This window comes from Humulus lupulus, chromosome 4 (genome assembly GCF_963169125.1).
Source record: "Humulus lupulus chromosome 4, drHumLupu1.1, whole genome shotgun sequence".
Taxonomy (NCBI): Eukaryota; Viridiplantae; Streptophyta; class Magnoliopsida; order Rosales; family Cannabaceae; genus Humulus; species Humulus lupulus.
Window position 1 is genome coordinate 209,492,197 of NC_084796.1, and position 27,660 is coordinate 209,519,856.

Genomic DNA, 27,660 nt, shown 5'->3' on the forward strand with positions numbered 1-27,660 from the left:
CTAACTCAAGCACTAAGGGATCTCTCTCAGATATTGGAAAAGCTTTATGGAATTATCAAGCCTCAAGGTGTTTCTAGCCAAGTGCTCTAGTGGATAGAAAAGTTGTGTCTTACAAGTGAGCTATAGGCTCCTATTTATAGAGTTTAGAGACACCCTTTGAATTTCAAATTCCACCAACCCCCATGGCTGTTACCAATGTTTAATTGGATTAATATGGAATTAAAAAGGAGATTTGGGAGTTATTTGGGTTTTTTGAGCCGTTAAACAAATATTGAAAAAATTGAAAATTTGGTCAGTTTTTGGCCTGTGGCCGTGGCCAGAGACATTAGTGGCCACGGCCACTGGTCTCTGATCCACAGGCTGCGGCCACTGAAAGTTGGTGTCCGTGGCCACTGACCAAATTCAGCACAAAAATTGTGCTGTTTTTCCAAACGGTTCCAAACCCTCCCAAATGATTTTGTAACTCCCAAAACACATTATTGGGGTTAAAATCATATCTCTAATAGCCATATCACATATGGATTTTATGAAATTCATCTCAATATTGTGTAACAACAATTTACACAATAAAGGGTAATATTTGGAGTTTACAAATTTGTAACACCAAATATGTTACATTATTTGGATATATCTCATATATCTAAATATTGTAACTCTCTATTATATGTTACAATATGTGACACACTTTTTTCACATTTATTTAATCTAAAACATTATATTATAATATAATATAATTTTACATTATATTATAAAATAATATAACACCAGGTTGGGGACCACGTGTTTCTGCGAGTTTCACCACTGAGAAGGGTGAGGAGATTTGGAGTAAAGGGCAAGCTGAGCCCTCAGTTTTTTGGTCCTTTCGAGATTCTAGAAAGGATTGGACAGGTGGCTTAAAGGTTGGCCTTGCCACCGTCGCTGTCAGGAGTTCATGATGTATTCTATGTCTCCATGTTGCGAAAGTATGTTCCAGATACAACGCATGTTTTGAAGTATGAGGACTTAGAGTTACAGATAGATTTGTCCAATGAAGAGCAACCAGTTCAGATTTTGGATTGGAAGGAAAAAGTTCTACGGAATAAAACGATTTTGTTAGTTAAAGTATTGTGAAGAAATAGCAAGGTCGAGGAAGCGACCTGGGAGTTAGAGACAGCGATGCTGGATCAGTATCCCGAGCTACTCAGGTAAATTTCGAGGAAGAAATTCTCAGTAGGAGGGGATAGTTGTAACGACCCAAAATCACTAATATGGCTTAAGGGCCTTGATTAGTGTGCCGGGAGGGCATAATCAGTTTACATGTGATTTATTGATTTAATGCATGATTGTATGATAAGCATGCTTGTGTGATTATATGAATGTAAGTGTGGTTAAATGTTATATTTGTGAGATCCACATTATTATGTGGGTAGATCTGCAGCGTGCAACTTGAGGTGATCCTAGGGAGCTAGATAGCGGGAAAGTCACAACGAAGCTTAATATTTGACTTTGGACAAGTCAGGGATATTTCAGGTATCGGGTGGTTATTTAGACTATCATGTTATGAAAATAAATATATGGAGATATATTTGAGGTTAGAAAGCTTAGGCGGGAATTTTGGGGAATTTTACCATTTTTCCCTCGGGGACGTTTCCGGTACCCCGAGCCTTGGGATTAGCTTAGTCACTTAAGGATAGGCTTAAGAGGCTTTAGAAAATAGTAGAACAAATTAGACTGACACTTTCCTCTTCCTCTCATTCTCTCTCAAAAGAAAAACACAGAACCTAGAAATTGCAGCTAGAATTCTGAGGATTGAAGCTGGGATTTAGAGGATTAGCTCAAGGGTTAATTGAGGATTCAATCAGGGACTATGGTAAGGATTGATTCCCACTCTCTGTTGTTGAAATTCTGTGAATTTTGGTTGTGTTCTAAGTTGTTTTTGGGTTTTGGATTTGAAGATTAAATTGAAGCTAGAACCTTGGAAGTTAGCCCATAAATCTTTTGGAGGATTGATTCTGCAGTTAGGGTAAGCTCGAATTTATGATTTAATGGCTGAATTTTTGGTGTTTTCATGGCTGGTTTTTATGTTCTTAAGTTAGTAAGTTTCAGAGATTGAAATAGGTTTTTGATGGGTTTTTAATCTAGGTTTCAGCTGGGTTGTGTTGCTGGAATTGTGTGGGAAGTCTTTGGGTAATTGAGTTATGGAGTTGGGGTAGTTTTGGAGGAGTTTGAGAGTAAAAAATGGAGGTTTTTTTGGGCACGAAGGGTTGGGCCGCGACTCTGTTCTAGAGTGTTGCGACCCTATGAAGTAAAGGAGCCAGGGAGGCTCGGCCGAAAGTGAGCGCCGCGGTGCCACAGGGCAGGATCGTGGCGCGTGTCTGCCCTCTGAGGGGCTTGGTTTCTGTTTCAGGGGCGGGTTGTGGCTAGGTTTCAGGGGCCGCAACCCTTTGGTGCATCTTTGATCTTTTGGGGAGATTTTAAGCGTGGGAACCTAACTTAGGGTGCTTGGGATCGATTCCACCACCGTGTTTGGTGGAATTCGATGACTCAGAAGCTAGAATTGTACCTGGAAACATTTATTTAAATATTAATGGAATCCATTTCCTTGGTTGTGACTAGGTGTTAAGCTAGGGCTTGGGAAGCAGATCGTGCTCGAGAGTTGTCGCTCGTAGTCAGTGAACGTAGAAATTAAAGGTAAGAAAACTGCACCCTGTTGTGTATTTGTAATGGGACTAAGGGTTCCCTAATATGTATACTTTGAAAGGATGGTATTATGCCATGTAAACAGTAAACCACAGCCTAAGAGTGCCCAAGGTTACACTAGCGCACAGGGCGCGGCTCGGCCACTGGTAGCCGAGGACAACTTATTATGCACTGAGCACGGTTTAAGCGGGCCGGAGTCAGTGGGGTAAACAGAGGGTGCAGCCTAGGTTGTCGGCCCTGATAGTCATATAACTTAATTGTTTTTAATGCTTGGTTGCATCTTTGATTTTGAATACATGCTATGTGGTTAATATGAGTGCTAAGTGTTCGATCATGCTTATAATACTATTCATCTGTTATTGTTGTTTGTGATGCATATTATGTTTTCTTGCTGGGCCTTGGCTCACGGGTGCTATGTGGTGCAGGTAAAGGCAAGGGCAAACTTGATCAGCCCTGACTTGGAGGGCTCTGTGAGCTGAATGTACATGACCAGCTACTCAGCTGCCACGGTTGTGAGGACGACAGGAACATGAGAGCTATAAATATCTGTTTTGCCTTAGAATGGCTGATGGTTGTCTGTATTTTGGAGATTCTGTAAACCGGCTTTTAAACACTGTTTCTTTTTTGGGATCCCATGTGTAATACTGTTTAATTATATAAAATGTATCTTTTGAGACCAAAACCCTTTTAAACCCTAGCACATTTATGGTTAGGGACACATTTTTAACTAAATGACTTGATTAGCAAGTCCTGCACCTTTATAATTACACAGTGTAGCGGTCTTTGCTATCCAGGGCGTTACACCTAGCCTTGAAGTTCAAGAGAGTCACGACGCCTAATGAATAGGGCCGCTGCTCGAGCCTCAAAACCCAGAAATCTTACCATTTTCTACATTTTTTTCTCGACCCTAAACCACTAAATCACACCCCAATCATCATCTAAACCCGAAATTAAGTGTAGAATCCTCGTCCACATAGCCTAAACATCACAACATCCCCGGAAATAATTTCATATCCTCACTATCACTCAAAATCAAACTAAAGTCCAACTCCCATGCAAGCTTTTAGTTCTTGCATAATTAAACAGAAAACAAATCAAGTTTAAACCCTTACCTCATTGAGAATTCGACCTAAGCTAACTCTCCAACACTTCTAGCTGCAAATTCCCAAACTTACGACCTCTAATTCTGAGTTTTCCCTTCAATTTTGCCCAAATTTCTCCAAGTCACCAAGAGAGGGAGAGAGAGCTGAGAGAGAGAGAGAAAGAGGAAGAGGTGAGGTGGTTCTATTTTCTTCTAAGTAATTCTAGAGTATTGGTCTAACTCTATCTTCAGCTACCTATGTCCAAAAATGCCTAAAATGCCCTTTAGTCTATCCCTTATCCTTTAATGCCACCAACGGCAATCTCGTCATTTGCCACATCCTACTAATTCCTCGAGTGTTCCTATAAATCCCCATTTAATCCCTGACACACTTAAACAAACATTAAATCCCTACCCGTTACTCGGTAATTCTCGAACACATACTATATCCCCAAAATACCCCTAGGCTCCTCCCGAGCCGGGTACTCGACCACGTTGTGACTATTTTGCTATTTTTCTCCCTAGGACCGTCTCGAACCGCACACCATAAATATATCGCCACAATCTTGTGGCATAAAGCACAACATATATATATATTGCATTTATGCCCTTAACGGGCTAAAATTATAAATATGCCCCTATTAACCAAATTGGGCCCACATGCATATTTAATTCACCTAAACATGCATTTCTAATCACATAATCATTTAATTCACATATTAACACAATTAAATCAATTATTGCCCTTCCGGCACGCTACTCAAGGCATTAAGCCTTATTAGGAAGTTTGGGACGCTACAACTATCCCCTCATTATAGAAATTTCTTCCTCAAAATTTACCTGAATAACTCGGGATATCGATCCCGTATATCAGTCTCAAGCTCCCAAGTCACCTCTTCCACTTTGATGTTCCTCCACAACACTCTCACCAAGGAAATAGTCTTGTTTCACAAGACTTTATCTTTTCAGTCTAGAATTTGAACTGGCTTCCCCTCATAAGATAAATCTTGATCCAGCTCTAGGTTCTCATAACTCAGCACATGTGTGATATCTGATACATAATATTGGAGCATGGACACATGAAATATATTGTGAACCCTTGATAGTGCTGGAGGCATAGCCAATCGGTAGGCTGCCTCTCCAACCCGTTCCAGAATCACAAAGGGGCCAACAAACCTAGGGTTCAACTTGCCCCTCACTCCAAATCGTTCACATGATCACCGACTTGAAACTCTACACTCCTGCGCCTCAAGTCTGAGTAATTCTTCTGTTGACTTTGGGAGGTGAGCATTTGAGCTCTAATATTCTCAATCACCTCATTGGTCCTCTAAACAACCTCAAGACCTAAGTATTTTCTCTCACCCGTCTGATCCCAATGGATGGACGATCTGCATTTCCTCCCATATAAAATTTCATACGGAGCCACTCCGATAGTCGCCTAATAGCTGTTATTGTATGAAAACTCAATCAAAGGGACATACTTACTCTAAGATCCCCCAAAATCCAGCGAGCATGCTCACAACATATCCTCCAGTATCTGACTCGTTCCCTCAGACTATCCATCTGTTTGAGGATGATAGGCAGTACTAAACTGCAACTGTGTACCCATAGCCTTCTGCAGGCTCTCCCAAAACTTGGAGGTGAAGGTGGGGTCCTTGTCAGATACTATCTACATCGGTGCCCCATGAAGTCGCACAACTTCCTTCACATACAATTCAACATACTGCTCCATTGCATAAGTTGTCTTAACGGGTGAAAAGTGGGCTGATTTGGTGTACCTATCCACAATATCCCACACAAAATCATATTGTCCCACAATCTTTGGTAGTCCAACCATGAAGTCAATGGTGATATCCTCCCACTTCCACTCTGGAATCCCTAAAGGCTGCAGCAACCCTGCTGTCCTCTGATGTTCAACATTTACATGCTGACAAGTCAAACACTTATCCACATAATCCACCACTTCCCTCTTCATTCTCGGCCACCAATACAAGGTTCTTAAATCTTTGTACATCTTCATCGTACCCGTATGTAAGGAATAAGGAGTGGTATGAGACTCATCTAAAATCTCTCGCCGAATAATGGAATCCATCGGAACACAATTCCGACCCTTATACCTCAGTAAACACATCTCTGAAATAGAAAAGTCCTTAGCCACTCTGGCTAAGACATCCTCTGTGTGCTTTCTCAATTGGGGGATCCCCCCTCCGTGCTTCCTTGATCCTGTCAAGGAGCGTAGACTAAAGTGCGATATTGGCTAGCTAGCCAACTACCAATTCAATTCATGCTCTGCTCATCTCTTCAGCTAACCTCCCTAATATCTGCCATGAACTAAATAACTTCCCTGGGCCCTTTCAGCTCAATGTGTCGGCCACCACATTGGCCTTCCAAGGATGGTATAGAATGTCTCAGTCGTAATCCTTTACAAATTCTAGCCAATGCCTCTCGCGCATATTCATATCCTTCTAAGTAAAGAAATACTTCAAACTCTTATGGTCGGTGTATATTTCGCACTTCTCGCCATACAAATAATGCCTCCAAACCTTCAGTGTGAATACCACCGCTGCCAATTCCAGAACTTGTGTGAGATACCTCTACTCATACTCCTTCAGTTGTCTTGATGTGTAAGCTATCACCTTTCCAGCTTGCATCAATACACACCCCAAACCCTGCCTGGAAGCATCGCAGTAGACTACAAACTTCTCACTGTTTGACGACAGACTCAATACTGGAGCGGTGATCACTCGTCGCTTTAACTCCTTAAAACTGTTCTCACATCTGTCTATCAAGACATACTTGGTATTCTTACGTGTCAGCTTAGTCAACGGTGTGGCTATTATGGAGAATCCCTCAACAAACCGCCGATAGTACCCTGCTAATCCTAAGAAGCTCCTAACCTCTGGAACACTGCTCGGCCTGGGCCAGTCTCTCACTACCTCAATCTTCCTTGGGTCCACCAGAATCCCCTCCTTGCTAATAATATGGCCTAGAAATGTTACTTGGGGCAACGAAAACTCACATTTGTTGAATTTATCATATAACCTATGCTCCCTTAACCGCTGTAGTAGCAGGCGAAGATGCTGCTCATGCTCTGTCTCTGACTGAGAGTACACCAGTATGTCGTCAATGAATATGATCACAAACTTGTCCAAATAATCCCTAAAGGCCCTATTAATTAAGTCCATAAATGCTGCTGGGGCATTGGTTAATCCAAAGGACATGACCAGGAATTCATAATGTCCATACCTCATGCAGAATGTGGTCTTTGGTATGTCCTCCTCTCTAATCCTTAATTGGTGGTAGCCGGACCGAAGGTCAATCTTGGAGAATAATGTCTTCCCCTGTAGCTGATCAAATAAGTCGTCGATCATTGGCAGTGGGTACTTGTTCTTAATGTTCAACTTGTTCAGCTCTTTGTAGTCAATACACATCCTTAAGGATCCATCATTCTTCTTGACGAACAACACTGGAGCACCCCATGGTGAGAAGTTGGGTCTAATGAATCCTAAGTCCAATAACTCCTGTAACTGAATCTTCAGTTCCTTTAACTCCACTGGAGCCATTCTATAAGGTGTTCTAGATACTGGCTCTGCCCCTGACACCAACTCTATGACGAACTCGATCTCTCGGTATGGTGGCAACCCTGACAAGTTTGTTGGGAATACATCAAGAAACTCACATACTAATCTGGTCTCATCCAGTCTAACCAAAACAATCCTCAAAGTACCCACTATGTTTGTTAGGAATCCTATGCAGCCTTCTTACATTAGGTCTCTAGCTTTCAGGGCAGAAATCATAGGTACTAGCAGTCCACTCAACTCTCCACAAATACAAAGGGTACCTTCCCTTCCAGTTCAAATGTCACCATCTTTTTCTTGCAGTCAATCATTGCCCCGTACTTTGATAACCAATCCATCCCCAGAATCCTCAAAGTCATCCATCGCTAGCTCAATCAGATCTACAGACAACTCCTTACTGTTTATGTCTATTGGTAATGCTCTAACTGTAGTGTCTCAGAATTTTACTTAGCTAGATAGTAGTAGTATTAGTAGCTTAGTATTTTAGTTTTCATGGTTATTGGTTCAAGTCGGGATTTAGTTGGAAACTCATAGAGATAGTTATGGATTTTATAAGTTCAGCCTATAGTTTAGAAATATTAATTTTAACATAAGGTTTGATTAATATAGCTGGTCCTAGAAATGATATTTATTATCATCTAAGGTTTAGATAGAATAATTAAGAACGTGACACTTGTCACATGTATGTTTATTAATGATTTAATGATTTTAGATGAATAAATTTATTAAGGATAAACCTAGGAAGTTTAGAACCTTCCCTCAGCTATTATGATCACGTTTTACTCAGTCAAAGTTGTTTAAACAAACTTCAAGTGTGCAAGAACATGTTTGATATATCAATGTATGCCGATATATCACAGCTATAGGGGCCGATATATCGCCTATGTGTGATATGGAAAACACATCGACTTCACACGAACGAAACCACGGAGGCTCGAGATATAGGGGCAGGCGATATATCGGCTCCCTTTGGCATTTTTGAAAATTCGTGGAATTTGAGTTAGAAACAGCCCTCAACAACTTGGACTTGCTCTTGAACGTTTTTGACCGAGTTCTGGGCATCTGTTGAACAGAATATTCAAATTTTATTCAATTATCTATTCATTTTAAAAGGAGATAGTTTCACTCATTGAACTCTATAGATAGGACCTTTCACTCAACCATTTGCTTCATCATTCAAGCATTCTTCAGAGCCTCTAAGTTGCTAAATTCATTCTAGAGAGAAGCACTAGGGTTTTGGGGTTAAAAGCTTTCCAATCTAAGCTTTTCTAAGCACTTGAGAAGTAAGATAGAGTGATATTTCAGTATTGAGGTGTAGATCGAAGTACTAATCTATCCAAGGTATTCTTTATCCTCAGGTTTAGTTCATTATAGTTTCTCTTATTCTTTTCATTTTCTTCCAAATCCTAACTTGTTGTAATGGATTTTGGTTAGGTGTTTGAGTTTCTTGAAACTTAAGGTTTTCGGTAAGTTCTTATCTTGATGGTTTAGATCTTCTCTTCATCTTCATTTCTTTTAAAACTTATGATTTTTACTATTTGGTTTTAGGAGTTTCCAATCCCGCTCTTGTCTCCAATATCCTGGTTTTGGTTAGGTTAGATTTTATGTATGTATGTATGTATGTATGTATGTTTGTATGGGAAATATAGTTGCTTAGATAGAAAATAAGCAAATCCCAAGATTTTTATCATTATCATAGACTATAGTTATGATTAAACCTACCTCGAATAGTAGCAAGAGGGTATGTATGTATGTAGTCACTTGGGAAATATAGTTGCTTAGATAGCAAATAAGCAAATCCCAAGATTTTTATCATTATCATAGACTATAGTTATGATTAAACCTACCTCGAATAGTAGCAAGAGGACCTAAGTGGTTTCTATCACATACTATGGTAATGAGCTAATGACCATTAATATTGTAGTTCTATGTTTTATGATTTACGTTTTTACGTCATACATTTTATGATTTATGTTTTTACGTTTTATGACTTTATGATATGTTTTAATAGATTTTCCTTACTGGGCATTAGGCTTACTCCTTTTTATTTTAGATGGTGCAGGAAAATAAGCTTGGAAGGCGGGATGACTTAGTGAATGGACTAATGGGAAAGGTCGAGGATGACATTTTGTTTCAAGTTTTTTAATTTATGTATTTATGTTTTCCTTATTTAGTATTTGAACAATTAACTAAAGGTTTAGGTTTTCTTTATGTTTTTATGTAATAACAATGGGATCCCGTATTTTGGATTTTTATAAAAAAGTTTTATTATTTTATGCTTGTATTCCAAAATAGTAGTTACACTTAGTATTTTTAATGGTTCGAGGTCTTAGAGTTAGTCAGGGCATTACAGTTGGTATCAGAGCCACGACTCATATGCATGAAGTTCTCCTTGATACACATGCAAAAGCTCCGGATCTAACCGCCAATGTAAGTGTTTATGTTGATAGTTAACATTTTAGTCATTATTTTTTCAGTCAAAATGAATGGAGCTTTGACTTGTCATGATATCTGAGCCATTAAGGCATTGAAAAGGGTTAGAGAGCCAAGGGATACAATAGGAGTGCTAGAAAGAATCACTCAGAGATTGGTCAACTTTCACAAGGAGATAGTTCACCTTCAAATCAATAGGCAAATTATGATGAGAGCCATGGAACAATATGTTCGAGTAATTAGGCCTTTTAAGGATTTTCCTACTGTAGTTTCAAAATTGGAAGAATTAAGGGAGACTATTGATGATGAAGATGATTTACCAATAGCCATGAGATATTATTTTCTTATACTTAGGTTTACCTATAAGTTTGAGTTTCAATTCACTAATGAAAAAAAGCATAATATCCTAAATGATAATATGTTAGATGAAGGGTCAGATGTAGAAGATCCCGATTTTTAGAGAATTACCCTAGTTATTATTATTAATGTAGTTTCTTTATTTTGAATTTATGATTGTAATAAGTGAAAATATTTTTCGAAATGAATAAAGTTGTTATTTGTGAATGTAATATATGAGTTTGATTTTTTTTTTACAATCATAATAAATTTAGAATAAATTCAATAAATAATGACTGAGTTCAGTGAGGATGGATACAAATCAATGAACTTGGTTATGTATTGAGAGTTTAGGGGGCAATAGTAGTGGAACGATTTTATTGATCCTAACCCTCCCTCAATATGGTTAACCTTGGAACAACAACGAGTTTTGAGCTTGAGAATTAAGTCATATAGGGTGGTTAGAAACAGACTTAGAAAATAATAAAGGTGGCTTAATAGTCTAAGTATAGAAACACACCCTAATTTATAAAGAAGGCTTACATAATTTTCCATAAGAAATCATAACTGATAGGTCTGAGTTATGTTTGCTTAGACTAAGTTTTGCCTTAGAAACTATTAGGGTAAGTTCTAACGTGTTTTCTCAACTGTTAGAACTTTACTGAAGATGTCGCTACGAAGGTCTGCATGCACAAATGACAATGCCTCCAGCACTGATAACGAGACTCACGAAGCCTCTTTAGTCCGAAGAAGGGAAACGCATGCTACTACTGCTGCTGCTAATAGAAATGCACCACCATCGGTTGATCACACTGCTGATATTATCCGGTTACAACATTAAGTGGAAGAACTACTGCAGCTACAAGGACAACAGCCTCAGCCACAAACTCAACTGCAGACTTAGTCGCAGCCTCAGCCAGTGGCTCAAGCACCCCAACAAGGGCAAAACTTATGATATCTGTATGGGGGATGGCCAGTGGAAAACTATGTGCATTTTCGAGCTCAGTACATTGAGCCAATCTATGAGCGTTTCTGTAAGTAGCACACTCCAAATTTGAAGGGACAATCGACCCCTTTGTGGCTGAAGAATGGCTCAGGAATGTAGAGCCTATTGTAGCACACATGAACCTTGACAACGCAGATCGCATATCTTGCGTTTCCTTTCTACTGAAAAAGGATGCTAGAATCTGCTGGGATTTGGTACAACAAACTCATGATATCACCACCATTACTTGGGCTAGATTTGTGGAGCTGTTTCACAAAAAGTACTACAATTCGGTAGTCATCGCTACGAGGGTGGAAGAGTTTGTCAGTCTGAAGCAGGGAAATTTGACAGTAGTCGAGTATGCTCGACAATTTGATCGTCTAGCCAAGTTTTCCCCAGAGTTAGTTCCTGTTTACCCTAAAATGGCTCTTGATGACGTGGCATGATTGAATTACACGTGGCTGGCACGTGGTGGTTTCAAGTGAACGAATCCTGTCCGACCATCAACCAGAGAGTTATTGATGTATCAAGACTCATTCTTGGGTGCGACCAGTCTTGTCGCATGCTTTGGTGTACTTCCTTTTGAATATGCAATCTTGTAATATTAGCATTTATTATATTTTCTTTTATTATCTTGATATGCAAATCTTAATTGTAATTAAGGGCCGTTGGCCCATGTAACCTTCTTGAGCCTATAAATAAGAATCAAAGAGCTCAAGAGAGGGACTTTTGAACTTTTGATCTTTGTATTAAGAGAAAAGAGCACAGTGTGATTATCCACTGAAATTGTAATCCTTTCAAGGCTTGTGAAACTCATGAACCCTAGTTCATTGATCACAATGTTGGGATTCAATATCAATAAGAACACTAAGTGGACGTAGGTCATTACCATCTACTTGGGGTCGAACCACTATAAATTGTTTGTGTCATTTTCTTTCCATTTGATTATCTTCTTGTTTTCCTTTTGTTCTTTGTCGTTTATTTGACTCCGTGTCGTTGGCCAAATTGAGGGTCAACATTTTGGTGCTTTCATTGAGAGCTTAATTTGAGACTTCAGAAAGATTAAATGGCTAAGACATCCAAGAGAACTGGGCAAACTTCTGGCACTTCATTCACTCAGCCTCCTCCTCCAAATGTGGTTGAAAATGAGCCACACGTGGATTTTGAGGAGGAATAAATGGATCCTCACTTTGGGGATTTTGAGGAAGAAGTAGGACCCATCGAGGACCTCGAAGAGGTCCAACTCGATGAAGCAGATCCGACCAGGGTTGTGAAAGTCGGTAAAAACTTAGAGACAACTATAAAGCAAAAGCTGGTGGAATTTATGAAGAAAAACCAGGAAGTCTTTGCCTGGTCGCATAAAGACATGGTTGGAATTGACCGAGCAGTTATCAGCCATGTCCTGAACATAGATAAAAGATTTCCACCAGTACAATAGAAAAGAAGGTTGCTTGACAAAGACAGGTCAAATGCTCTAAAGGAAGAGGTCGAGAAGCTAAAGGAGAACGGATTCATCAGGGTAGCATTTTATCCATCATGGGTCTCTAATCCCGTATTGGTTCCAAAGACGAATGACAAATGGAGAACATACGTGGATTTCACAGACCTTAATAAAGCCTGCCCTAAAGATTGTTTCCCACTCCCTAGAATCGACCAGCTGGTCGATGCCACTGCAGGACACGAGATCCTGTCATTCATGGATGCATACTCTGGGTACACTCAGATCAATATGCATCCACCTGATGAGGATCATACTAGCTTTCAGACCGATACAGGACTTTATTGTTACAAAGTAATGCCCTTCGATTTGAAAAACACTGGTGCGACTTACCAGTGATTGGTGAATCACATGTTTAAAGAACTGATCGGTACAAACATGGAAGTATATGTTGATGACATGCTGGTTAAGTCGAAAAAAGGAAGAAGGACACATTGAGGATCTGTAAGAATGCTTCAATGTCCTTAACAAATATCAAATGAAGCTAAATCCTCTCAAGTGTTCCTTCAGAGTTGGATTAGGGAAATTTTTGGGATTTATAGTAAACTCACGAGGAATCGAAGCTAATCCCAAAAAGATCAAGGCCCTGGTCGATATGAAATTGCCAACAAAAATAAAAGATGTTCAAAGTTTAACCGGGAGAATTGTTGCTCTAAGTATATTTATCTCCAAATCAATGGACAAGTGCATCCCATTTTTTAATCTACTTAGAGGCAATAAGAAATTCGAGTCGACGAAGGAGTGCGAGTGAGCTTTTCAAGCTTTAAAGTCTCATATGTCACAGCCACCAATTCTATCTAAGCCGGTCAAAAAAGAAACTTGGTTCATCTATTTGGCAGTCACAAAATATGCTTCAAGTTCTGTCTTGGTAAGGGAGGAGGAAAATGTGCAGAAGGCCGTATATTATGTAAGCAAAAGGCTAATAGGAGCAGAGCTGCGGTATCCACCCATCAAAAAATTAGCCTACTGCTTGATTTTAGCCTCCAGAAAGTTGTGGCCATAATTTCAAGCACACCCCATCACCGTACTAACCGACCAGCCCCTACGACAAGTTCTACAGAAGCCAGAAGCCGCTGATCGATTGTTGAAATGGGCAGTTGAGCTTAGGCAGTTTGAAATTTCTTACGTGCCACAGACAACAATAAAGGGGCAAGCTCTGGCCGACTTTGTCGCAGAGCTCACTGGGCTTCCAGATGGTGAACAAGCAAAAGAGCATGAGCCTCAAAACCAAACTCCCACTTGGAAGTTGTTTACAGACGGTTCTTCTAATGAACATCACGCTGGAGCCAGAGTGGTTTTGATAATGCCTGAAGGGCATCGATTCCACTGCACGATTAAATTCTACTTCACAGCGTCCAACAATGAAGCCGAGTATGAAGCGCTGCTAGCAAGTTTATGGTTAGCCAAGGACATGAACATAAAGTCACTTGAAATCTATAGTGACTCCCAGTTGGTGGTTAATCAGATTATTGGAGAATATCAAGCCCGAGGGCTGAAGATGGTTGCTTACTTGGACAAAGAAAAGGATATGTTGACACAATTTGAAAAATATACTCTCCAGCAAGTACCTCATGACCAGAATTCAAATACTGATGCTCTGGCCAAGTGCCAAGGATGCTGACACCCTGAATATAGTACCTATTGAATGGCTATCCGCACCAAGCATCAAAGCTGAAGAAACATTTCTGGTGATTCAGGCAGCGGATACGTGGATGACACCTTTCATTGAATTCTTGACATAGGGAGTATTGCCGACGGACAGGAACAAAGCCAGGACTCTTCAGCGGCAGGCTGCTAGGTTTATCCTGGTTGACAGAATTCTATACCGAAGAGGATACTCTATGCCACTCCTCAGGCGTGTTTCAAAAGAAAAGGCCAAAGAAATAATGAGAGAGGTCCATGAAGGTTTTTGTAGGGATCACGCTTGGGGGTAGAGTTTATCGAAAAAGATCGTAAGGCAAGGATACTTCTGGCCAATAATGAATGAAAACTCGATGGAATTTGTTTGAAAATGCGACAAGTGTCAGAGATTCTCCAAGATTCCGCAAGCAGCCCCTAATGAGCTAAAGCAGATGCAAAGTTCATGGCCATTCGCAGTTTGGGGTATAGACCTAATTGGATCTTTTCCCACAGGGAAAAGCGGCGTCAAATACGCCGTGGTAGTTTTCGATTACTTCACAAAGTGGGCCGAAGCTGAGCCACTTGCAACCATAACGACCAAGAAAGTGCTGGACTTTGTGGTAAAAAACATAGCGTGTCACTATGGATTACCAAGAAAAATCATCTCAGACAACCGTACGCATTTTGATAGTAATATGTTCACGAATTTTTGCGAGCGACATGGAATTATCAAAAGCTTTTCTTCAGTTGCTCACTCGCAGGGAACCGGGCAAGTCGAGGCTGTCAATAAAACACTGAAGAATACTCTGAAGAAAAGGCTTGAGGAAGAAAAAGGGGCATGGCCAGAGGAGTTGCTTGAAGTCCTCTAGTCGTACAGTACATCCCATCGAACAGGAACAGGCCATACTCCATTTTCCTTAGCTTATGGATATGAGGCTATGTTTCCTGTTGAATTAGATCCGCCATCACATCGATAGATGGCTTACGATCGAGGCACTAATAGCCAGTTATTGATGGAATCGTTGGATTTGGTCGATGAGAGACGCGAGCAAGCCCAACTCTGAGTAGCAGCTTACTAGCAAAAGGTCTTCCGGTATTTCAACTCTAAAGTACGTGAAAGGAAATTTAATGTGGGAGATCTGGTACTTCGAAGAGTTTTCCTTAACACCCGCGACCAAGATGCTAGAGTACTCGGACCTAACTGGGAAGGACCGTACCAAATCGAAGAAGTCCTCAATCCAGGCACTTATAAACTTGCTCGCTTAAACGAAGATCTCATTCCTCACTATTGGAATGGAGAACACCTTCGCAAGTACTATCAATAAACAATTCTTCTTAAAGAATTGTCTTATATTAATTTTACTTTTTACAAGTTTGTGAACAAGGGTTAGTCGATTTTTTTGACTGATCACTTATAAGTGTAAGATCATATTTTTGATCACTCGTACAGACATGCTTGTCCATCGATTACGAGAAATAAAAGGGACTGTGTGCAGCGAGTCAATCTTGCCAATTATTTTATTTATTACAAGTATTTGCTCATTACGTGTGTTGTTTTGCTATAATAATCATTGTTTATACATGTCTCTATTACGAGCATAAATGTTTGAATAAGTCCTAGTCAAGGCAAGTGACCGAGGACCTAAAGCTCCTCAATCACTTGGGGGGCATATAAGGTATCTAGTAAGCAAAGCATATGTAACGCCTTGGATAACCAAGAATGTTACACTGTGTGTTTGAAATAGTGCGAGACTTGATAATCAAGTCATTTAAATAAAAATGTGAATCTAAAGAGATAAACAGGTTAGGTTTAAAAGATTTTGGTTATAAATGAATAATTTTCATTAAAGTAAATGTTCGGTACATGGGATCCCAAATCAGGGTTTAAATGACATAATTACAGAATTTCCAAATGTTATAAACAATCAAAGCCACTCTAATGGAAAAATGCATATTTTAGGTCCCTGTCCTTGTACAAACCCTCGACCATTGTGGCCGAGCAGCTGACAATGTACACCTCAACCCAGAGCTCTCCAACCCATGGTCGAACCATCTTACCTGTACCAGCACCACGTAGCACCCGTGAGTCGAGGCCCAACAAGAAAACATAATATCATAGGACATTTAATATCGATAACCAAGCAGTCCACAGAGCACAATCAAATGATTTACAAGACATCAGTCAATACCCAGCAAACCATATCACTCATTCAATCTAGAATAACAGTCAATAACCAATGATCTAGTTTCCAAATATTAAGCATATCATATACATCAATTTAACAATAGTCTACATGTCAAGTGACAACTAGGGTCGACGCCTATAGGCCGCACCCTCTATTTAATCCACTGTCTTTGGCTCGCTTAGGCCAAGCCCAGTGTTCACCCCACTGACTCCGGCCCGCTTAAACCGAGCTCAGTGATTATTAAGTTGTCCTGAGCTACCAGTGGCTGAGCCGCGCCCTATGCGCAAGTATTGATTCTGGCACTCTTAGACCGTTCATCACATGTCCCCATGGCATAATACCACCAGTGACATTCATACAGTTATAGGGAGCACTTATTCCCAACATATTCACATGGTTTATCACAATCATATAACAGTGCATACAAATATAGGGAACACTTAGTCCCATCCTATCCACATAAACGGGTGCAATTTTCTTACCTTTAATTCCAAGTGCTTTGATTAAGAAAGATGACCCCCAAGCACGATCCTGACCCGAGCCCAAGCATACACCTAGTCACAACCATGATAAAGGATTCCATCAATAATTGTAAAAAGGTTTCCGATTAAAATTCTAGCTTCTGAGACATCGAATTCCACCAAACACGGTAGTAGAATCAATCCCGAGCATTCTAGACTAGGTTCCCGCACTTAAAACCTCCAAAAGGCCAAAAGTGCCCTTAAGGGCCGCGACCCTTAAGACCCATGCCGCGGCCTGCCCCCTGAAACAGAGGCTAGGCCTCTCTGAACATAGACACGCGCCGCGGCCCTTCCCCTGTGGCGCCGTGATGCTCCCTTACCCCAGAGCCTTCCTGGCTCTTCCTTGCTCCATAGGGCCGTGACACTCTAGAACAGAGCCGCGACCCAGCCCCTCGAACCCAAAACAACAACCATTTTTAACATTCAAACCTCACTCAAAACCACCCAAAACCATCCCAATGACACAATTCAATTGTCACAACTCTCTAACATGCTTCCAGCAACAAAACCCAGCAGAAATCTATTCTAGAAACTCATCAAAACAACATTTAAATCTTTGAACCCACAAGCTCAAGAACACTCAAACTAGTCAAAGAAAACATAGAATTTAATGACCAAGAATATAATTCGAAGCTTACCTCAACTCCTGGTTGATTCCTTTAGCTATCACTGAGCTAACCCCAAATCCTTAGCCTCAAATTGATCTTCAATATCAAGACCCAAAAATCCTTAGAACCCAGCAAAGACTACAAAATTTAGTCAGCTAAACCACAATTAAATGCTTACCTGAATTCCCTTTTGAACGCCCAGATTACCACCGAGATATCCCCCAAGATTCCAGCTCAATAATTCATCCTTGATCTCAGAGTAAGCTTGAGAAATGGAAAGTCTAGAGGGAGCTGAGGTGAGAGAGAGAAAATAGTCGGTTTACTCAAATTCTACTGTTTTCCTTAGTTTGTTTTATCCACTCTTAGTTAATTAAGTCAATCCCAAAGCTCGGGGTACCAAAAACGTCCCCGTGGGAAAAATGATAAAATCCCCCAGTATTCCCTCCTAGGCTTCCTAACCTCAAATATATCTCCAATTATTTATTTTCATAACTCAATAACCCAAATATATGTCCATTACCCAGAATACCCCTGACTCGCTCCGAGTCGGGTACCGGGTCCCTTTGTGACTTTCCCACTACTTGCTCCCTAGGACCGCCTTGTGCCGAATGCTGCAAACATAAATATATCCACATAATAATGTGGCCTCAACAGTTTATCAAATTTATGCCCTAACGGACCAAAATTACCATTATGCCCTTAGAGACTAAACAGGGTCCGCATGCTTATCTAATACTCCTAAACATGCACTCCACATATCCATATAATCACAGGATCATGCATATCACATAATCATGCATTTTTACCATTAATCCACATATCTTCCAGTTATGCCCTCCTGGCACACTAATCAAGGCCCTTAAGCCTTATTAGTAATTTTGGGTCGTTACAACTATCCCCTCCTTATAACAATTTCATCCTCGAAATTTACTCGAACACATCAGATAGTAAACATCGTACCTCTGACTAAAATTCCCAAGGTCCAACGCCTTTACTTTTTACTATTCAATAACACTCTTACAAGAGTAACAATCTTGTTCCACAAGATCTTGTCTGATAACTATATTTTCATTAGCCTTTGTTTGCACACCAAAACTGCTGAAACTCCAGAGTCTGTTTATTTCACAACGATCGCTTCACTGTCTTATCATCGATACCAGAAATATCTATGAATCATCACCCCTACTAGGGTAAGATCAACTTATAGACCCATGGCCTAACCCTTGGTACAACCTTAGAATTCCTGTCGAATCGGGAGTCAGAACTCCCCTTCCTCTCCCAGAACATCATACTTTTCTTTGTCTGCACTTACTTGGAGCAATACAAATCTCTCATCCTGGAACTTTGTATTCCAAAGTTAACAATTTACCAACTCTTATGTCCTTTCAGATAGTCAGATACCCCTGCCTTAGAAATTTCAACAACCTCTTTGATTTTCCCTTGAACCAATACTGAACCGTAGTAACCACTACTTTTCATTTCTTTACTTAGCATAGTACTCCTTACTTTTTATCTTACCATGTACTATGCCGTGTCACCTTAGCTGTACTCCAACATTCATCTCCGTGACTATCTCATCAAGGATTACACTTTCCTTAATATCTCAAATATTCGCACACTCAATGCTTAATCCTTTAAAATAACTGTTAAGTCTTCAGATTTCCATTCCATCTGCAATCAATCACTAACTTTAGATTCCCACTCTATTCTCCTGTTCTCTAGTTCCTTTCCAAAGCTTGGAAGACTACATGGTTCCAACTCAGCATCGTCAATGCCCTGTCCCATTACCAGTTCATATGAACCAAATTACATTAACTCATTCAGCTGAGTTATAACCTTCCCTATCCAATTACCTTACTTAAAGTCTGATGTGATCCATTCCTATGATCCACCTCCATATCACTTTACCTTCCAATAATCCAAGTATACTAGATTCTGTCACCTGCTTAAACCTCCCAGTACAACATACCCTAGGAGGTGGAACGACACCCACTTAGAATTCTCATCTCCATGCCATACTCTCATCAGACCACTCATCCGATCCTTGTATCTTAACTCGTATTACACTCATAGGGTTCTTCCCCGCCTCCACCAAACCATCACTCTGGATTTTATTGTCCAAAGGAATATGTATCTGTTCATCACCACACACTGATGCTATACCAATCTCAATTGTGATCTTGTTCATTCCACTGACGTCTGTGGCGCTCTGTTCAAGTGACATGCACCTTTTAAGTAAGAGATCTGCCTCCAACTAAATTTCCTCCTCATATAGTCGAGGACTTCTAATATTAACCATCCATCTATTACATTTCATTAAATCTCGGTCTCAAGGTTATCTTTCTTACAAATTATCGAACGCTCAAATACCTTACGCTATGCATACACTGCCAACTTAACATTCCATGTATATCGAACATGTTCCCATTCTTTTACCTCTCGCAAGGCTCGATGCATCCTCGCGCCAGTCCATGCCTGGGCGCGTCTCAACCTGTGATGTACCACTCACAGTTTCATATCTTTATAAAAAATTAGGTCCTTCATGCTACCCTTCTGTATTCGTCAATAACACACATACTCTTGCATCACCAAGCGCTAATCAATCCTTGCTCTGTCTTCTGAACTTCTGACCTGACATTATCTATTCAGTCTAACTTCAAGTCTTATTGTCCTTCTAATCTCTGGTGTAGATGCTTGCGAAGTTACTTACGTAGTAGATGACGCGTTTACTGACCTCGTTGTGCTCCCTATCCTTCAGACATTCTTTCGTAGCTTCTCTATGGCTTTAGATCAAAACTCTTCATACCTGACCCCCTTCACTTCTTGTAGCATTATTTTGAATACCCTTGGTGAGACCAAACTGACACTTCATGGAGCCTTACCTGTGACCTTGCTTCCTTACACTACACCAAATACCCATTTCCATAACACATGAATATAATACTAATAAAAAAGTATTATATTGGGAACTTAATGAAAAAAAGGGTGGTAATTTATTTAGCCATCCCGCCACTTAGCTTTTTTTTTTTTTTTTTTTTTCATTTCCTTCAACATTTATTCAACAAAGAACAGAGACCCATTTCCTTCAACATTTCGACACAAAGAAGAGACCCATTTCTTCGGCTTGGTACGATCTCCGAACTCCTCACTCTCTCAAATCTCCTCAAAGGAGCCAGACCAAGTGAGGAAGTTGAGGGGAGGATCAGTGCTCGGGAAGAAGACGATTATGAAGAGTGACCACTTTCTTGGTTGCCAGAACAAACGATTGTCTCCTCAAATCGATGGCGCTCCCAACTACTGTCACGCCGAATCTTTAAATGTTCATGGCGTTGCAATTCCTACCATGGATGGGATCCAGAATGTTCTCAACCACATTCATGGAAAGGAGGCTCAAGTTCTTTGGATGAACCTTCGCGAGGAGCCGGTAAATTCCTACACAGATCCATTACTTGTTAGGTTCTTCAGTTTCTATAACCAAATTCGATTTCCTAGGCGATTTCATTTCAGCTGTGTTTTCAAGTTCGCCCAACCTAAATTTTGGACTCACAAGCCTTTTGATGCTTTGACCATGCAAAAAATTCGGACCAGATAGTCCACTAGTGCAAGTGGTTGTTCTCAACCAAAATTTTTTCTTTATTTTCTTCAAACAGGTAGTGTACATTAACAGACGCCCTTTTGTATTGCGTGATGTGGAAATGCCTTTCTTAAACCTGGAATATACGGTATGTTGTTATAAAGTCCAGCCTTTTTTTCACTTGCAATTTAAGTTGTATGTTTTACTCCTATGTTTCTGAACTCCAAACATTATTGCCTTTTTATTCATGAACTCCAACATACGTCTTTAAGGCTATACCACTTTCTTCTTTAATGTTAGGCTAAACAACCCCATATATTCTAGTAGAATTCTGCAATTACTTCTATTTTTTTATAGGAAGATGAATCTTTTATCTTTAGCTCCATATGAATTTCATCCTTAACTCTGTAGTAATGTCGGTATTATGATTTATAGTACTTCCCACCTCAGAAAAGGTTAAATATTTCTGCTCTAAAGTGTAGTTCAGTTTTGAAACTTGTTCCAAAGCCAGGGCACATCACATTTGGTTTAGTTAGGAGTTATTTGATGTTTAGTTTTGTTAAAAAATAGATTCATAAATTTTATAGTATACTGCAAGAATTCGCGTAAATGCGTGCTAATAACATCTACTATTTTAAACTTGCTTATAGCCTTTTATAGTGAATAAGGGATTCAATAGGGATAGGGTTGAACAAATGGAGGCTCGACTGAAAGAAGACATCCTCATGGAAGCTGCGAGGTATATTTTTCATTGCTGCATTGTGTTACAACGAGCCTCTCCCAAAGATATGGTGGTTGGTTGTACCATGTATTACCTTTTGTTTGACTGATAGATTTGTTTGCACATCTGACATCCCAGGTATAGAAACAAGATCCTTGTCATCGATGAATTTCCAAATGGCCAGATGGTGGACCAATGGGAACCGGTGTCTCGTGATTTTGTGAAGACACCACTAGAGGTATTTCTACTTGATTTTATTCATACGAAGGGGTCAAGAAAAAAAAATAGTTTGTTTTGATAACTCAACTTATTTTCTTTCCTTTAGGTGTACAAGGAATTACAAGTAGAGAGATACCTTGTTGACTATGAGCGTGTTCCTATAACTGATGAAAAATCACCCAAGGAGTTGGATTTTGATATTTTGGTGAGTTGAAATGGGAAGAATTCTCTTTTTAGCTTGCCTAAGTGTTCTGTAGTAGACAATGGTTACCTACAGGTCATGTAAAAAATGTTCACTACTCTTAGTTTGTACTCAAATAAGAAGAAATAGATAATATGAATGGGTTTCTATGAGCAGACTGCATTTTGTCATGTCAAACACTTCTTTCAAGTCATTATGTGATAATATATTTACTGTTGTCTCTAATTTTCACTCTTTATTCTTAGGTTCATAAAATTTCTCAAGCTGATATAAATACAAATATTATATTTAACTAGTCAAATGGGGCGTGGATGGACTACAACTGGGATGGTGATTGCAACTTTAGTTTATCTCAACAGAATAGGATCATTTGGTAGCATTCCTGATGTAAATGTGGAAATTTTTCCTTGTGAATTCTATTCATGAGTGAAGCTCTATACTACGAGACATCCTAAAAGGGCGTCCCATGATGGTGATAAGAGAGTCGCCCTCACTAGGCGAGGGCCTTCGGCCGCTTGCCAATCCAAACGTCACCCTCGCTATGCGAGGGTCCCCAGCTGGTTGTCCGCGTGCGCCCCGTTCCATCAAGCACCAAGCCTCGCCTGCACTCGGGAGAAGAAGGTCAGCCTCGCTACGCGAGGCACCCTCGCTACGCGAGGCACCCTCGCTATGCAAGGGTGAGGCTTTGGTTTGGCATCCATGCCCCTAGCCTCGCGACGCCTGCACCCGGGGAGAGGAGAGGCAGCCTCGCTATACGAGGGACCCTCGCTATGCGAGGGTGCTGCCTTGTTGCGGCGCCCGTACCCCGAGCCATGCCTACACCCGAGGGTAAAGGACCAGCCTCGCTACGCGAGGTACCCTCGCTACGCGAGGTACCCTCGCTACGCGAGGGTGTAGCCTTGCTACGGTCCCCATGCTGCGAGCCTCGTGTCCATGTGACCTGCATAAGCCGGCCCTGATCCCTGGCGCCTTGGCTTCTTAGGACACGCATAGGTCGAAGCCTCCTTGACATAGGCATGGGGACCACTTGGAGGAACCTTATTGATATGACAAATGAACATGGGGGATTGAATGGGGATTGATGAGGACGACCGAGTACGGAACACGTGCGCAAACACGGGGCGTACGGTTGTGAAGAACAGAGGCACGACCCTATGACCTGCATCTGAGGAGTAGTGGCGGTACGGACCTGTACGAAGAGTAGTGGTACCACTTGGACACCCCCGACCATACGCCAGAGCCGACAGTACTATGTCCTAGACCACAGTTCCGACACCATCAGGGTAGACACCACTACGCTCTGAGCCACTACACTATCAGAGTACCTGTGTACGTCCCTGTGGTTTGGGACTTGTTTGTATCCAGGGCCAATAGAGCCCCCCTATAAATAGGCTCCAACCCCTCAGGCTAAGGGGTTGGAAAAACTGAGTGTATTAAAGAGACTTAAGAAATATATGCTTCTGGTTTTCATGGTTGCCTGAGTTTTCTTCTGTTGAGTAGAGTTCTTTCTATCTGATTCAAAGCTTCCTATAGTATAGAGATTCCAGTTTTCTAACCATCAATCGTTGACGAGTTCTTACCGTCAACAGTTTGGCGCCGTCTGTGGGAACGTTAGTTTCAAGCTACTGTTCCACCATTGTTTTCGACAAGAAGAAGATGCCAAGATGCTCGAAGCGATTGAGGGAGACGCGGGAGGTAGAAGTTCACCTGAACGAAGTTCAGCTGAAGGCCTCCATGAAGGACGCTCCTCCACCCAGAGACGTGGAGCCTCCGAAAGACCCTGAGGTTCATGGAGGTGATAGGGTGGCCTCATCGCCAGCCGCTCCACTTGGAGGGAGTCCTCCAAGAGCACCACCAGTAAACGCTGATGAGTTCCCGCCAGCCGGCGAGACCTGGGCCCTTCTGCCCGTAGGCATGACAAGCACCCCCGGGTCCACTCCGTGAGCTCAAGTTCGAAATTCTGGTTTTATGAAGAGGAGATACGTGAACTCCACCGTAAGAACCAAAGATTAGAAACCACCTTAGAAAACATGCAAGAGGTCCTTAACGGCTTGCTGCAGGGTAAGTCCAGCGTAACCTTGCCCAAGAGGAAAGAGAAGGGTCGGGAAACCACTGTCCCAGTAGACGACGGGAGGACCAGACACTCCACCAGCAACACCCCCAGGGAGAAGCCGCATGAGTGTCCCGGACTATTGAGGCCACCCCAGGGGCCAAAGCAAGGGAACAATGGTGGCTCTCGCAACAACATCGAGGTCACCTCAAAGAGGACGCCCTCGGATCTACGAGAGGAGCTCAACAAGAAGAGGGCGAATAAGAGGACTACCCCTCCTACTGTCCCCCGGGACGGCGAAGGAAAGGAAGGCGTCAACTCGTCCTTGTTGAGAGACTCCCTGAAGAAGAGGAGGCAGGACCTCGATACAGAGATAAAGAGCCTGCGGAGTAAGATTGTCACCGCGTCCGGAGGGCAAAGCCTTAAGGAGGAGTTCGACTATGAATCACCCTTCACTAAAGAGATCCAAGCCATCCGACTCCCAGCCAACTTCAAGGAGCCTCATATGACCTCGTATGAAGGAAGCACCGACCCCAAATACCACCTAGACGCATTCAATGACTTGATGAAGTTAAGGGGGATAAGTAGCGGGGCTAGATGCCACTGTTTCGCAGTCACGCTAAAAGGACCCGCATACAAATGGTTTAAGAGACTTCGACCGGGATCCGTCAGGTCATGGCAACAGTTTTCAGATGAGTTTCTCCAACAACATCATGCCGTGCGTGATTATACTATGCCGGGCACCAGCCTCGCCAATGTAAAACAGGGCGAAAATGAGAGTCTAAAAAGCTACATCCACAGGTTCAACATGGAGGCAGCCAAAGTGGGGAGCTTGACCCGCAGAGAGTTAAAAATGGCCATCACTGCCGGGGTGCTTCCGGGAAGCAAATTGTGGGATAATATGCTCAAAAGGGAAGTCACAGACCTAGATGACTTCTACGAGAGAGCGCAGAAGTATATTTGTGTAGAGGATGGCCACGCGAACTTAAAGGTGGGAAAGTGTGAGTCCCCTGCAAAGCCCCCAACTAATGAAGGGTCGAATGGTGCAAAGAAGAAGAGGGCGTATGAAGGGCCGAGGGATGATCAACATAGAAAGCCCAAGCGGGGAAGCGACCCTAGGAAAATGGCATATACCTTCTATACGGACCTGACGGATACAAGGGAGCATATCTACCTCACCAACGAGAGGCGGGTTCCCTTCAAGAAGCCCCCACCAATGAGGAAGGATCGGTCCCAGAGGGATCCCAATAGATACTGTCAATACCACAAGGATATTGGTCACACCACAGCAGAGTGTATTCATTTGAAAGAAGAAATTGAGGAGCTCATCCGCAGGGGGCACCTAGGCCGTTATGTCAGGAGAGAAAGACCGAAGTCGGAGGACGAACCAGTAATATCTAAGATGCAAAGAGAAGCTCCGGAGATCCAGGGAGAAGTGAGAACTATTTTTGGAGGTCCGGGGCTTGGGGGAGACTCCCGGAAAGGACGAGATAGGTACGCTAGAGAAGACAAGCGAAGTCCACCACCCTGTGTCATGAGTCTGGAACAGCGCCCCCCGAAAAACTTTAAAGGAGAAAATGACTCAATCACTTTTACAGAGGAGGATGCACGAGGGGTGCACTTTCCCCATAATGATCCTTTGGTGTTGACAATCCAGTTGGCCAACCTGCGGGTGCATCGGGTCCTCGTAGACAATGGAAGTTCCGTAGATATCTTATATCGCCCCGCTTTGGAGAAGATGGGCTTGGGCATCAGGCACTTGAAGCCTTATCAATCCTCCTTATACGGGTTCGCGGGGGACTCGATACAACCTTTAGGGGTGATTGAATTAGCACTCACCATGGGAGAACAACCCCGACAGACCACGATCATGGCAAACTTCGTCGTAGTAGATTGTGCTTCGGCTTTCAATGCGGTATTGGGGAGGCCATCCCTAAGAGAATTGAAAGCAATCACTTCAATATATCACCTCACCGTCAAGTTCCCAACTCCTGGTGGGATAGCAGGCATGAAGGGAGAGCAAAGAGAGGTTAGAGAGTGTTATAACACCACCGTTCACACTTCTGCGAAACTGCGAGAACCGATGGCGATGGTGGTGCATGGGGGCACAGACCCACAGGAACGAGACCCCAGAATCGTGAAGGGCCCAACCGGGTAAGACTGGCAGTAAGGCTCCCACGCCTGATGCAGGTAGTAGTTGTGTTTAGTTTGTTGCAGGTTGTGCTATTTTAGTAGACGAGAACCAAAAAGGTTACCTAGATAACCTCCCAAGTAGATGTAAGCCTTTTATCTTTTTATATATCGTTGTAATCTGACTACTATGAATGAAACTGTTTTCCACTTCGTATGTTATTTACTTCTTTGTGCAAGCATCAACTAAAGTCCCTGCCAAGATAAATCTCATCAGGTACTTGGGGGGGTAGGACGACAAAAGTAAACAAAAAAAAGAATCTCTTATATTTAAAAGGATTAGCTACCCTTATGAATATCAAGGGAGCAGTTTAAAAGGATGACCTCCAACGAAAGGTCGACACTTCAAGAGGTGAGGCTGTAAGGAGAGAATCACCCGATAAGTCTAGATCGACCATTAAGCCGGCTAGCCCAAAAAGGGTCTTACAAGAGACCCTTGGGAAAAAAAATAGTACTATGTATAAGGATGAGAAGGACGCTTCTCGCAAAAAGTAATAAGCGCGCGCAAAGAACATAAAAGGACCCCAACAGCCCAACGGGTTAACGTGTCCTTACAAGTATAATCAAGGTGCACCAGAAAGATTATCTTCATCAAATCAAAGAAAAACATATAGCACACAAACAACAGTAATAAGAGGGACTTGCCAGAGCCCCTTAAGTTTGATAAGAAAAAAAAAGAGAAAAAGTGGTGCGAGGGATTACACAGCCAAAGCATACATAGACTGAGTACAAGGGGACCTACAAATCTCCACCTCAACCCTGCCACTCAGAAATCCTCTCGACGGCATAGTCACCAAAAGAAGATAAGTCAATGGCAGGGTTAGTCCTCCAAACAGCATGCAACGTTTTCTCGATTATGCGATCCTCAATGGTCATAAGCTCAGTTTCGAGCACAGCAATCCTCCCGTTCAGAGTTTGGATGGTAGCCTCCAGCTAAATGTTGGCATGAGAGGTTGATGCAGCCCGGGCCAGGGCGGTATCCCTCTGGCATACCGCCTCGGCCAGTTGACTTGACAAGGCATCCTTTGCAGTCTGAGCCACCGATAGGTTCCCCAGTGCCTCCTCAAGCTCGTGTTGCAACCGTTGGGCCGATGAAGAGTGGGAGGCGAGCAGTCGATGGTTCAAAATGGAAGCTTGAGTAAGGGTGAGGATATAAAGCAAAGCCTCAAGGGTTAGACG

At 41.9% G+C, this 27,660-nt stretch overlaps 1 pseudogene; it reads left to right on the top strand.

Annotated features, from left to right (window-relative positions):
• Window positions 1–27,660, top strand: part of LOC133832845 (uncharacterized) — a 49,811-nt pseudogene that overhangs the window by 12,913 nt on the left and 9,238 nt on the right.